Genomic DNA, 13311 nt, shown 5'->3' with positions numbered 1-13311 from the left:
TTTCCCCATTATTTTATTCACTTTTCAAACTCATCACAGACCCTCTCTCCTTTTGTCCCAGTCTCACCCTTACTCGGCCCTTCTTCTATTCCTCCCCCTCCTCCTCGGAGAAGGGGAAGCCCTCCATTAATGCCAATTGTCTCTGGCACATCATGTCAAAGCAGAGCTAAGTGCATTATCTCCTACTGAGACCAGACAAGGCAGCTCACCTAGGGAAAATAAATCAAAAGGCAGGCAACAGAGTCAGAGACAGGTACTACTCCATTAATTAGATGACACCTATGTAGAAGAAGCTATACATCTGTTACATATTTATAGGGGGCCTAGGTACTGCCCATTCATACTCCTTGGTTGGTCACTCAGTGTTTTTTAACCACAATGAGCTCAGATTTGTTTACTCTGTTGGTTTTCTTGTGGTATCCTTGACTCCCCCAGCTCTCTCAATTCCCCCATTCTTTCACAAGACACCCCAAGCTCTGTGTAATGTTTTGCAGTGAGCTGTATTAGTTAGATTTTTTACTGCTGTGCACAGATACCATGACCAAGATAACTCTTACAAGGACAAAGTGTAATTGGGGCTGGCTTTCAGTTTCAGATGTTCAGACCAATATCATCAAGGTGGTAACATGGGAACACCCAGGCAGGCATGTTGCAGCAGGAGGAGAGAGCTCTACATTTTCATCTGAAGGCTGCTAGTAGAACACTGGCTTCAAGGCAGCTAGGATGAGGGCCCTAATGGCCACACCCACAGTGACACATCTACTCCAACAGGGCCACACATTCTAATAGTGCCATTCCCTGGGCAAAGCCTATACAAAATATCTCACCATCTCTGCATGTGTTTCCTTCAGCTTCTTGATTAAGCTCCACAGAAAACAGGTATCTTAGGCTTCTGTTTGCAAGCATAGAAGAGTATCATTAATAGTGTCATGGATTCTCTGTCTCTCATGAGATGGGTCTCAAGATGATTCAGTCACTGTTTGGTGATTCTTTCAATTTCTTCTTCTTCATTACCCCTGTATATTTGTAGATAGTATATATTTTGGATTGAAGGTTGGAGGTCCCCTCCATCCACCTAAAGGAGGTAGCTACTTCAGGATACATTTTTCTCACTTCTAGACTCACCTCCATAGATCACATAACTGGGTCTGATCATCAAATAAATCTTGTTATTGATTTGTCAAGTTTTTAAAAAGATCTAGTAGTAGTAGTAGTAGTAGTAGTAGTAGTTATTTTGTTTATTTACATTTCAAATGTTACCCCCTTTGAGGTTTCCTCTTTGAAAACCCCTCATCCAACCCCCTCCCCCTGCCTCCACAATAGCACTCCCCTACCCAACCAACTATTCCTGCCCCATTTCTCTAGCATTCACCTACACTGGGGCATTAAGCCTTCACCAAGGGCCTCCATTTCCTTTGCTAGACAGGCTAAATATGCAGCTTGGGCCATGGGTCCCACCATGTGTATTCTTTGGTTGGTGGTTTAATCCCTGGGAGCTCTGGAGGGGGGATCTGGTTGGTTTGATATTGTTCTTCCTGTGGGGTTTCAAACCCCTTAAGCTCCTTCAGTCCTTCCCCTAACTTCACCATTGGGGTCCCGGGACTTGCTTAGTTTGATGGTTGGCTCCAAGTATCTGCAAGTATCTGGCTGAGTCTCTCAGACCTTCATATCATGCTCCTGGATTTGGTGGCTGCATATCTTATTGGTAGTAGTAATTGTATTGGAAACAGTGATAGAAGTGTGTGTATTTGTGTGTGTTAGTGTGTGCGCACATGAGTATGTTTATGTTTGTGTGTATGTGTGTGTGTGTATACCCATTTTTGTGATTAGTGCCTTTGGAAGTCAGAAGAGTGTAGTTATATTTAGCTAGCTGTAAGTTGCATATTCTGGGTCTTAGGAATTGAACTCAGGTCCTCTATAAGAGTAATACAGTAATACCGTAATCTCTTAACCTTGGATTCATTTCTTCAGCTTCAATTTAGTTCTTGGGTCATCAAACATAAGCTTCTCTTATAGATTTGTTTTAGATTACTGCCTAACCCCAATTTGCTTTATGAAATTCCATTTTAAAAACAATATTTTAAAAATAATATTACCATAAAATATAAGTAGTTTTACTCTGTAGAATTGGGTAAAAAATGTTTTCACAGAGATTCTGACATGTTATTCAAATAGCCTATGGTTTAAGACATTTATAAACTTACATTTCTGCTCAGTTCTTTAGAATTGTATTTCACTTTTTCTTCTTTTTGGCAATTTCTAGTGAGTGTACAAAATAATGTGTTTCATTACAAATCTTTGATATATATACATCATTGTAATTTACTCAGTATTGCTCTCTACTGCTCATGCTTGTTTGTTCCCCTGATGTTAGCACTTTCTTTTGCTACATAGACCCTGACTGGTTGCATGTCATACAGACACACTTATATATGAATATAGATATGCATATGGGAGAAAGATTGTGGTATTCTATTTTGTTTTCTATGGTTGATATTTTTCCTACAGTTATGACAGAGAATAGAGCCCATGACATCTAAAATAAAAGAGCATAAACACAATGTAGTAGACTGAACATAGCCAGCAAAATAGGCAAGGCCAAAAGGTGGGGAGCAATAAAGGAGGACCAAGAATTAGGGCAACTGGAGAGAAGGGACAAGAAGACCAACAGATCCAAGAGGGAAATAATGGCAATAGCAGAGTAATATAGGAATTAGAAGCTGGGGAAAAGGCAGCCCATGGTCTGGAGAAGTTTAGGGAATGGGTGGGGTGATATGGGCTATGAGAATATAGGATGCTATCATGGAATCTGTAATTGGTACTTGCTGACAAAGCCAGGAGGCCAGCATGGACTTTTATATGCCAGTGAGCACCACAGTTATTTATTTGTCCTGAATTTCTTTTATGCTTGATATTTGAGCCCTTTTGTAGATGATAAGCAGCAGTGTAATCTCTTCTGTAACTGCTTTCCTGAATTAGGATTCCATCCTTAGGTACCTGGTTGATCAAAAGTGAAAGGAAGGGGACATCTGTTTTCCTTGTATCAAGGGTTCTGTGTGACCACCAGAAGCTGGCAAAATTCAGGCAGCTTCGGAGCAATCTGATATTCTGGTTCAAGCCATAAGCTCAAGCCAATTGTAAATTCAATTTATCAGAAGTATCTAGTTTATAACGTTTTTTAGTAAGTCAATGGATAGAGGCTTTTTATTTAGAGAAGTTTGCAGTCTCCAGATGAGACAGATATAGGTACAGGAGGTAAAGTTAGGGAAAATTTTTATTTTGGGTGCATCCTTGAAATTTCCAGAACTCTGATCCTGGTAGTTGGGGTTTGGAAAGTCTTGACTAGGAATATCACAAAGATAGAGATAAAGATGGAGATGATAGAGATCAATGGATGAATGGATGGATAGATAGATAGATAGATAGATAGATAGATAGATAGATAGATAGATAGAACCCAGAATTAGAAATAGGCAGTAGGATCATCTCGCTGCCTCACTTCCAACCCCATCAGACTCCTGAACCATTGAAGTAAGCTTCCACTCCTTCACCCATATTCTCTGTTCTTTGAGCCCTCTGGGATAAACCAAGCTCACTAAGCAGCCTGCCATCCCAGAAAGACTTCCATTCTCTTATCACCTTTCCTCTACCCCCATCAGATTCCTGAACCATTCAGGTAAGCTTCCCATCTCTCCCCAATTTTCCCTGCTCTATGATCACTCTGGGTCATGCCAAGGGGCCCTGATCAGCCTGCAATCTGATTCTTCTGTTGCCCCGTGCCCTCCTATCCCGTCCCGCAAGATTCAGTTATTCCTGGGTGCGAGGGAGACCGCAAACCTGGAAGGAGATGGAAGGAAAAGAAAGAGGAATAGGAGACCAGGAAGGGTACCTATCGAGGTCTCGTTTATTATGCTGAGGTGCCTTCTTTTTAAAGCATACATCCGGGGAATATGGGAGGGGTCGAGGGAGAATTATACAAAGAACAAAGAAGTGGGCATCTGCTGACATGGGGGCCGAAGTCAGGCACCAGGCAGCGGGCACTTTGCATCTTATCTCTGGAACATTGATCCTCCTTCACAGCCTTGGGTATCAAGCTGGGCTCAGGCGTAATTCATGTCCTTGGATGTCATGGGAACTCAGGAAGCGATAGGGAAGAGGGGACTGTTATTCAAATTTTACAGCCTTAGGTGTTAGGAAGGGAATAAGGAGGAAGGGGGTAATAACCAGCTCTTAGTACAAGGCCATTTGGCCTGTTAGGGAAATTGTGAAGGGCTCACTTTCTCACGGGATGGTCTCTGACACCCTCCTGTATCATACCTGAGATTCCTGACCCATACAGGATAGTTTCCCTTCCCCTACCCATCTATGCTGCTTAACCTGAGTCCAAGTTTCCTTCTGGTTTGTATCTCACCTAAATCCATGGGATATTGACATGCTCCCCTCCCCTTGTAGCCTACCTGTCTCACAGGAAGTCTACCATAACTAAGAACACATATGAGACGACTGTCCCTATACCCACCCCAGCAGGAACCCACATAGAGCCCAGCAAATGTGCGATCTATCTCATTCTGTCTGAGCCCCATAGTACCTCAGATCCATACCTCCACTTGAATCAGTGGTAGATTGATGAGCCTGTCATTGGACCCCAAAACCATCTAATCTCCCCTGAGATCTTCCCTAAACAGGAACAGAGGGAAACAGTGATACAATGACACAGAGACATGGGGACAGATGGACAGATGATGCTTGCTCTAATCATGCACACAGGAAGCCAGTCATAACCAGAAACAGCACTACCTGCCTCTCAGGAGGACTGTTGTAACCCAGGTCACATTGCTTGACTTGCCACTAAGGAGGCCTGCTCCAGTCTGAGACACCCAGGCAGTTTAAGACCAGAGATAACCAGATGGCCAGAGGCAAGTCCAAGAACATAAGCAAAAGAAGCCAATTAATCTGGCCTTCTCAGAATACATTTCTTCTACCAGAGCAAGCTATGGCTATCTTAACACACTCTAAGACCAAGATTCTGAGCTAAAATTCCAACTCATGAAGATGATACAGGTATTTAAGAAGGATATAAATAATTCCCTTAAAGAAATACAGAAAAATACAGGCAAACATGTGATGACCTTAAAGTGGAAATAAATAAATCACTTAAAGAAATATAGGAAAATACTATCAAACAGGTGAAGGAATTGAACAATATGGTCAAAGACCTAAAACTGTAAAGAGAAACAATAAAGAAATATATAAAAAAAATTGAAGGCAACTCTGGAGATTGAAAGCCAAGTAAAGAAATCAGGACCTGCAAATATACTATCAGAAGACATCACCAAGAGAATACAAGAGTTGGAAGAGAGAATCTCAGGCATAGAAGATACAATAGAAGGTATTGACATATCAGTTAAAGAAAATTCAAAGTGTAAAAAGTTCCTAAACCAAAATATCCAGGAAATTTGGGACACAATGAAAATGCCCAACCTAACCATAATAGGAATAGAAGAGGGTGACAATTACCAGTTCAAACGGCCGGAAAACATCTTCAACAAAATCATAGAATAGAACTTCCCTAACCTAAAGAAAGAGATGACCATAAATGTACAAGAAGCCTACAGAACATCAAATCAATTAGAAAAGAAGAGAAAATCCTCCTGCCACATAATAATCAAAACCCTACAGGTACAGAAAAAAGAAAGAATATTAAAACCTGTAAAGGAAATTAGCCAAGTAATATATAAAGGGAGACCTATCAGACTTAGTCCAGACTTCTCAACAGAGACTCCAAAAGCCAGAAAATCTTGAACAGATGTCATGCAGACCCTAAAAGGCCACAGATGCCAGCCCAGGCTACTATATGCAACAAAACTCTCAATCGGAGAAACCAAGAAATCCCATGACAAAACCAAATTTAAACAATATCTTTCTAATAACCCAACCCTATAGAGGATACTAGAAGAAAAACTTCAACACAAGGAGAGTAACTAACCCCAAGAAAACACAAGAAATTAAACATCTCACAACAAACTCAAGAGAAGAGAAACACACACACATACATACACATACACATGCACATGCACATGCACACAAGCACACATGCGTACACACACACACACTCATGCAGGCACACACATGCACACGCACACACACACATAATACTATGCCCAACAACAAAAATAGAGAAAATAATTATCATTGGTGTTTAATATCCCTCAATATTAATGGACTCAATTCATCAATAAAAAGACACAGGTTAACAGACTGGATATGAAAACAGAATCCATCATTTTGTAGCATAAAAGAAACACAGTTCAGCAACAAAGACAGACACAATGTGAGGGTAAAGGGCTGGAAAAAGCTTTCAAACTAAGCAATCCAAAGAAGCAAGCTGGAGTCACTGTTTTAAATTCAATAAAATAGACTTTCAACTAAAAGTAATCAAAAGAGAGAAGGGCACTTCATACTCATCAATGGAAATATATCCCCAAGAGAAAATCCCAATTCTAAATATCTATGCCCCAAATGCAAGGGCACCAACATTCATAAAAGACACTTTACTTAATGTCAAAACACACATTAAACCTCACAAAGTAATAACCTCATATACTTTCATCAACGGACCGGTTATTGAAACAGAAACAGAAGAGAGACAAAGTAAAACTAACAGAAGTTACAAACTACATTTTTAAACAGATATCAACAGAACATTTCACTCCAAAACAAAAGAATATGCCTTCTTCTCAACACCTCAAGCAACTTTCTCCAAAACTGCCCACATAATTGGACACAAAACAAGCCTCAATATATTCAAGAAGATAGAAATTCATTCATTGTTAGATCTCCCTGGACTAAGGCTGGACTTCAAGAACAACAAAAACAGTATAAAGTGCACATACCCATAAAAACTGAATAACTCTTTACTCCATGATAACTTAGTATGGAGAGAAATAAAGAAAGAAATTAAAGAATTTATAGATTTCAATGAAATTGAAGGCAGAGCATAGCAAAACTTATGGGACACAATGGTAGCAGTGTTATGAGGAAAATCCAGCCATTAAAAACAATGATTTCATAAAATTTGCAGGCAAATGGATGGAACTTGAGAATATCATCCTGAATTAGGTGATTCAATCACAAACGAACAAACATGGTATGTACTTACTGATAAGTGGATATACCCAAAATTCAATTCACAAACCATAGGAAGCATAGGAAGAAGGAAGACCAAAATGTGGATGCTTCAGTGCTTTTTAGTTAGAAGGTTGAACAAAATACTCAATAGAGGGAATATGGTGACAAAGTGTAGAGTAGAGACTGAAGGAAAGGCCATTCAGAGACTGCCCTACCAGAGGATCCATCCCATATACAGTCACCAAATCACCAAACCTGGACGTTACAGCAGATACCAGGAAGTGCTTGATGATAGAAGCCTGATATGTCTCTCTCCTGAAAGGCTCTCCCTCTAGGAGAGAGACCCTTGGGCCTGTGGGTGTTTTATGCCCCAATCTAGGAGAATTCCAGGGCAAGAAGACAGGAGTGTGTGTGTGTGTGTGTGTGTGTGTGTGTGTGTGTGTGTGTTTGTGTGTGTGTGAGTGTGTGAACCCTCATAGACTCAGGGGGAGGAGGGATGGCATAGTGGTTTTCCAAACTGGAGAGCTGGAAAGGGAAAACATCTGAAATGTAAATAAAGAAAATAACCAAGGGAATCTATCTATCTGTCTGTCTATCTATCTATCTATCTATCTATCTATCTATCCACACATATGTGGAAAATTCATGCAGCTAAGTGTATTCTTTTATTTTTATTTTAATTACATATTTTCTTTATTTACATTTGAAATGTTATTGCCTTTCCTAGTTTTCCCTCCAAATATCCCTTATCCTTTTACCCTTCGCCTTGCTCCCCAACCCACCTACTCCTGCTTCCTGGCCCTGGCATTCCCCTATACTGGGGCATAGAACCTTCACAGGTTCAAGGGCCTCTCCTCCCACTGATGAATGACTAGGCCATTCTCTGTTACATATGAAGCTAGAGCCATGAGTCCAACCAATGTGTTTTCTTTGATTGTCAGTTTTGTCCTAGGGAGCTCTGGAGTACTGATTAGTTCATATTGTTGCTCATCCTATGGTGCTTCAAACCCCTTCAGCTCCTTGGGTCCTTTCTCTAACTCCTTCAATGGGGACCCTGTGCTCCATCCAATGTATGACTGTGAGCATCCACTTCTGTATTAGTCAGGCACTGAAAGATCCTCTCAGGAGAGTGCTATATCAGGGCCCTGTCAGCAAGATATTTTGGAATCTGCCATAGTGTCTGTGTTTGGTGGGTTTTTTATGGGATGGATCTCCAGGTGGGACAGTTTTTGGATGGTCATTCTTTCAGACTCTGCTCTTTGGAGAGATTCTATACTAGCAAAACTGGAAAGAACCCAGATGTCCCTCAACAGAGGAATGGATACAGAAAATGTGGTACATTTATACAATGGAGTACTACTCAGCTATTAAAAACAACAAATTTATGAAATTCCTAGGCAAATGGAGGGATCTGGAGGCTATCATGCTGAGTGAGGTAACCCAATCACAAAAGAACTCACAAGATATGTATTTATTTATAAGTGAATATTAGCCCAGAAACTTAGAATACCCAAGATACAATTTGCAAAATACATGAAACTCAAGAAGAAGGAAGACCAAAGTGTGGATACTTTATCCCTCCATAGAATGGGGAACAAAACACCCATGTAAGGAGTTACAGAGAAAAAGTATGGAGCTGAGACGAAAGGAAGGACCATGCAGAGACTTCCCTTCCCAGGGATCTATACCATAATCAGCCACCAAATGCAGACACTATTGCATATGCCAGCCATTTGCTGACATGACCCTGATATAGCAGTCTCTTGTGAGGCTCTGGCAGTGCCTGGCAAATACAGAAGTGGATACTCACAGTCTTCTATTGGATGGAACACAGGGCTCCCAATGGAGGAGCTGGAGAAAGTACCCAAGGAGCTGAAGGTGTCTGTAACCCTTCAGGAGGAACAGTAATATGAACTAACCTATACCCCCTGAGCTCTTGTCTCTAGTTGCATATGTAGCAGAACATGGCCTAATCGGCCATTATTGGGAGGAGAGGTCCTTGGTCTTGCAAAAATTATATGCCCCAGTACAGGGGAATGCCAGGGCCAGGAAGCGGGAGTGGGTGGGTTGGGGAGCAGGGCAGGGGGAGGTTATAAGGGAATTTAGGGATAGCATTTGAATTGTAAATGAAGAAAATATCTAATAAAAACCAACCAACCAACCAACCAACCAAAAAACCCACTGGAAAATAATCAAAAGAACAACAACAACAACAAAAATAGCACACCTGAAATCTCTAGAAAAAAGTAGCACACATACACCTAAGAAGAGTAAAGGGCAAGAAAGTAAAAAAACAGTGATAAAAATCATTTAACTAGAAAAAAAGAGAACAATATATAGAATTAACAAAACTAGGAGATGGTTCTTTGTGAAAATCTCCAAGATAGAAAACTTATCAAAAGTAATTGAAGAGCACAGAGTCAGTATGCAAATTAACAAAATCAGAAATGAAAAGGGAGACATACTGGAAACTGGGGAAGTTCAATAAAATTATCAGATCTTACTACAAAAGAACTCACATGGTATGTACTCATTGATAAGTGGATATTAGCCCAGATACTTAGAATACCCAAGATACAAGTTACAATTTGCAAAACACATGAAACTCAAGAACAACAAAGACCAAAGTGTGGACACTTTGCCCCTTCTTAGAATTGGGAACAAAACACCCATGGAAGGAGTTACAGAGACAAAATTTGGAGCTGAGATGAAAGGATGGACCATCTAGAGACTGCCATACCTGGGGATCCATCCCATAATCAGCCTCCAAACACTGACACCATTGCATACACTAGCAAGAGTTTGCTGAAAGGACCCTGATATAGCTGTCTCTTGTGAGGCTATTCTTGGGCCTAGGAAACACAGAAGTGGATGCTAATAGTCATCTATTGGATGGATCAAAGGGCCCCCAATGGAGGAGCTAGAGAAAGTACTCAAGGAGCTAAAGGGATCTGCAACCCTATAGGTGGAACAACATTATGAACTAACCAGTACGCCCCAGAGCTCATGTCTCTAGCTGCATATGTATCAGAAGATGGCCTAGTCAGCCATAAGTGGAAAGAGAGGCCCAATGGTCTTGCAAACTTTATATGCCTCAGTACAGGGGAATGCCAAGGCCAAGAAGTGAGAGTGGGTGGGTAGGGTAGTAGGGGGGGAGGTATGGGGGACTTTTGCGATAGTATTGCAAATGTAAATGAAGAAAATACCTAATAAATAAAAACTCTATGCAACAAAAATGTAATATTTAGATGAAAGGGATAATTTTCTAGACAGATACCACTTATAAAACTTAAAACAAGATTAGATAAATTACCTAAACAATCCTATAACCCCTAAATTAATAGAAGCAGTCAATAAAAACCTCAAACCACAAAAGGTCAGATGGTTTTAGGTGAGAATTATACCTCTCCTGCAAAGAAAAGCTAATACCAATACTTCTCAAGTTATTCCACAAAATATAAACAACAACAAAAAAACCCACCACCTAATTCATTCTATGTAGCCACAATTACACTCATACCTACAACACGCAAACAGAACTGCAGACCACTTTCACTTATGCATAGTATTAAAAAATAATAGCATTCTCCCAACCCAAATCCAAGAATATATCAAAACTGTCATTCACCATGATCAAGTAGGTTTCATCCAAGAGATGTAGGAATGGTTTAGTATATCAAAATCCATCAACATAATTCACGATATAAACAAACTCAAAGGTAAATAACACATGTCATATCATTAGATGTTGAAAAAACTTCTGACAAGATACAGCACCCCTTCATTTTTAAAGTCTTTGAAAGATAAGAAATTCTGTGCACACACATGTACATAATAAAAGCAATATTCAGCAAAACAACAGCCAATATTAAATAAATGAAGCAATCCCCCTACAATCAGGTACAAGACAGGGCTGCCCACTCTCTTCCTATCCAATATCGTAGTAGAAGTTCTAGCTAGAGCAATTAGACAAGAAAAGATCATGGGGCTACATATTGGAAAGGAAGAAGTTGAGGTATCACTATGCGAAGATGATATAATAGTGTATATAATAAACACCCAAAATGCTACTAGAGAACTCCTACAGCTGATAAATAACTTTATCAATGTGGCTGGATATAATAGTAACTCAAACAAATCAGTAGACTTCCTTCATACAAATGGTAAATGGGCAGAGAAAGAAATTAGGGAATAACCATGAATACTATAAAATATCTTAGTGTAAACCTAACTGACCAAGCCAGCTCAGTCAGTCAACAGGTTCTCCAGGGAAGGAGCAAGGATTAAAAAGAAAATAGACAGTTAGACAACACTGTAGCATGATTCCAGCCAGTTCTGAGAGTGAAGCAGATTTATTTTTTCCAGTCTTCTTTTATACCAGTTTAAGTACATGCAAAATAATAAGATCAGTTCTGAGTCAAGGAAAAAGCAGGCAATAAACAAAATCCCATAAACACCTTTCTAGGGAAAACTAAGACAAAAGGAATGCCCCAAATGCCTCACCTGAGCCTGCTTTCAGCTTTGCATTAACTGAAATGTAAATGTTTTTAATATGATCCTAGTTCTTGAGTCCTGGCACAAAGACAGATTCCTGACTTGAGCTTACTTCTTTTGTTCTGGATTCCAACCAAGTGTCTAGAAGCAGCCCTCTAGAGCTCCCCACATCTAACCAAGTAAGGGGAACATCTGTATGACAAGAACTTCAAGGCCCTGAAGAAAAAAAAAAACTGAATAAGACATTAGAAGATGGAAAGATTTCCTATGCTCATGGATTGGTAGAATTAACATAGTGAAAATGGCCATCCTGCAAAAGGTCATCTTCAGATTTAATGCAAGCTCCATGACAATTTCAGCACAATTCTTCACAGACATGGAAAGAAAAATTCTCAACCTCATATGGAAAAAGAAAAACCCAGGATAGCAGAAACAACTTTTAACAGTAAAAGAACTTCTGAGGCAGTCACCATCTCTGATCTCAAGCTGTACAACAAAACAGTAGTGATCAAATCCACTTGGTATTAGTACAGAGAGACAGATTAAACATTAGAATAGAATCAAAGCCACAGAAATGGTATGGACCTTTGATCTGAGACAAAGAAGCCAAAACCATCCAATGGAAAAAAGACAGCATTATCAACAAATGGTGCTGGTTCATTTGGCAGTCAGTCTATAGAAGAATTGATCCATTATTATCTCCTTGTACGTTGCTCATTTTCGAGTGGATCAAGAACCTCTACACAAAACCAGATATGCTGAATCTAATAGAAGAGGAGGTAGAAAGAACTTCGAACATATTGGTTCAGGAAAAAATTTCCTACAAAGAATGCTAACAGGCCAGGCTTTAAGAAAAACAATTGCTAAATGGGACCTCATGAAACTGAAAAGCTTCTGTAAGGCAAGGGATACTGTCGATAGGACAAAAGGGCAACCTACAGATTGGGAAAAGTTCTTCACTATCCATACATCCAATAGAGGAGAAAATTCAAAAATATATAAGAATTTCAAGAAGTTAGACTCCATCAGACCAAATAGCCCAATTAAAAAATGGGGTACAGAGATAAACAAAGAATTCCCAAGTGAGGGATCCCTAATGGCTGAGAAGAAACTTCAATAAAATTTCAACATCCTTAGTCATCTGGGAAATGAAAATCAAAACAACCCTGATGTTCCACCTCACACAAATCAGAATGTCTAAAATAAAACAAAAAAAAAAAAAAAAACAAAAAACAAAAAACAAAAACAAAAAAAAAAAAACAGTTGACAGCTGATTCTGTCTGGGATGTGGAAAAAGAGTTTTATGCCTCCATTGCTGTTGGAATTGAAAATTCATACAAACACTCACTTTGGTGCTTCTTCAGAAAATAATAAATATTTCTACTTGAAGTCCCAGCAATACTGCTCCTTGGCTTCAAAGATACTCCACCATACCTCAAGGACACATGTTCTACTCTGTTTGTACCTGACTTATTTGTAGTAGCAAGAAGCTGGAAATAACCCTGATGTCCCTCAACAAAAGAATGGATACAGAAAATGTGGTTCATTTACATAATGTAATATTATTCAGCTATGTTTTATGGTTTAAGAGCTTTACTATAGAAATGCAGGGAGAAAGAGAGAAGGTAGAAGAGAGAGAGAGGAAGACAGAGAGAGAAAGAGAGAGGGAGAGGAGAAGAGAGAAGACAA

The sequence above is a fragment of the Mus musculus genome, chromosome 7 (assembly GCF_000001635.26).
Source record: "Mus musculus strain C57BL/6J chromosome 7, GRCm38.p6 C57BL/6J".
In the NCBI taxonomy this organism is placed as follows: Eukaryota; Metazoa; Chordata; class Mammalia; order Rodentia; family Muridae; genus Mus; species Mus musculus.
The sequence above is the reverse complement of the archived record's forward strand: the minus strand, read 5'-3'. Positions refer to the sequence as shown.